Below are 2388 nucleotides of genomic sequence, written 5' to 3' on the forward strand. Positions count from 1 at the left end.
TGCATACAAGACATCGTTAGCAAAGGTATTCTATTTCATGACCAAAAAAAGAATCAGTTAGCAGGACTTACTCGATGGAGGCTCTAACGACGCGTTTACGTTGAAGAACCCGTATTTTCGCAAATTCGTGGTCGTCATGAGTTTCTTCGCATCGCGCTTATCCTCGGGTAGGGAGCCGAAGTGCACGATTCTTCTTCTATCGAAGAGCAGCCCTAGGTCAGTCGTCTTGTTAACTATTAGAAAGAAATCAGGTCCTTAGAGCGAACACACTTCAAACACAATGAGTTCACCAAAACGAAACAAAAAACAAACAAAGAGAAAGAGGCCTACTCGGTTCCTGGAAGCGGCAATGGCCATCGTAGCGAAAGAAGAAAAACTTCGTTTCGTAGGCCCCCGCGTTGCCGGGATAACTGTGTATCCCGTCGGCAATAGTAGGTCGCCTGGACAAGTAATACGAATCCTTGTCTTTGCTCTTTTTCAAAAAATACGAGCAGCCGAGCTCCATAGCGGTCAGCTCGCCTAATCCGTTTTCCTAGCACGCGATGTACGTTGCAACAGCAATGACGTACGCGTTTGGAGTCAGCTGCATCGGCGCGACCCCAAAGTGGTCCAGAAACGACCTGATGAAAGGGTGGAAGGGAATCAGTCCCCCACCATTGATAATCTCCTCGGAGATCGTGGCCAGACCGCTTGACGGATATCGCGACGAATGCGTCAGGTCATGGAAAACATCCACCTCGATACCGTATTGACTTATTACCCTCTCAAGCTCGTCCTCGGTAAGTACTGAGAAGACCTCGAGAGGGATGCTAGGAGCACCCTGCGGGGACGAGCTGGTTCCCTGCTCGGATCTGGTTGCTGAGGGGTCCATTTTGCCAATATGCAAAAGCGACAAGCAGAAGGGTCATTTAGCCTCCGTACGCTATTTCATACGATAACGTGGGAGGAAACAGACTCCCTAAATCCTAAAGAAAACCCTAACAGCATGATTCGAGCCACCATTCATGGCTCGAACCCGACGCAAACGTCTCGTCTTCGATGGGTTACCGAAAGATTGACGCCATTAACTCATGAAAATAATGAAACAATGGCAGATAAGTTCTTACCTCTCAGAGTATGACAACAACTTCTGCTTCAAATGCCGAAAAAATGCAGGTTTGGAAGACAAAGGTCCCAAGTTTACGACAATCTTTTGCTCTCTGTGAAAAAGGCTCTGGTGACATTGCCTGAGAACGATTTGGGGTTTTTATAGCGTGTGAATCGGCCTTTGGATTTCCTGGAATCGAAACGACGTTTGGGCGGCAAAGGTTTCTTACTGTTGATCTTGGCCACGTGTCGCTCATCAGCGTGGAAGGGTGAACGAGACGACTGGATAAAGTCAAACTTTCATCGTTCCAGTTGAAAAGCTCAAACGACGGCCATACCTCTTTCAGAGCATTAATTGTGTCTCAAATCCACATTTAATGCTCTGATAAAGGCGTCGTTCCAACGTATAACGCATTTAATGTTCTGATAAAGTGCACTGTTTCAGCATACAACGCATTTAATGCGATTGGCTGGCATTTATCACGCACAAGACACACTTGTCAATGCAGGGATGGCTTTATTAAATGCATCCCTATCACCAAAACAACAGGTGACGTCAGACGAAACCAGGTCGCTCGTCCTTCGCAAACAATGGACATGCGAGGTCGCGCTCATAAAAATGCCATCCCGACCTACTTTCAAACAGGCCAGAATTTCCAGAAATCATCCCGCCGCGGCATGACTTATAGTTTCCAAGGTTCAATCCTCAAACCTTAAAAACTAAGGGACTTCTGTTATGCCTAAAAAATATAAGGGCTGACGTCAGGTCCATTCAGCCCACAAAAGTCAGATCATTGGAACAACCACCGCCTGCTTCCGTCAGGATAGTGGGTGCGCGTCAGGCCAGCTAGGAGCTGTGGTGCTCCCACGTGTCCAATCCTTGCTCTAAATCGCGCAAATCACTCTGGAAGGTGGGCAATGTGACATAAAGAAGGATTTGCATGGATAATCCCACCAACTTACAGATTTAGTGATCATTGCCTCAATGCATCCCAGTATAAATTGGGAGCTCCTCTCTCATTAAAGGGGGTTGTTACATTTTACGCTTGATTAATTATTCTCTCTTTCCCTAGAATTCTTAGTATTTGATACCTTGTAATATTATTGTAAAGTTAGTCAGCTAAAAGCGACCTGACCATTGTCATCAATATAAGCATCAGTGGACATAGGACTTGCTACCTTAGCATCTGAACCACTTTAAAAACTATCCCCATTGCATTTACTATCTCATTATCCTTTACATTCACGTGTGTCTTCTGGGTCAGCTCAGCATTTCACACATGCGTTTCGTTGGTGTAAAAA

The sequence above is a fragment of the Pistacia vera genome, unplaced genomic scaffold, assembly GCF_008641045.1.
Source record: "Pistacia vera cultivar Batoury unplaced genomic scaffold, PisVer_v2 Contig164, whole genome shotgun sequence".
Classification (NCBI taxonomy): domain Eukaryota; kingdom Viridiplantae; phylum Streptophyta; class Magnoliopsida; order Sapindales; family Anacardiaceae; genus Pistacia; species Pistacia vera.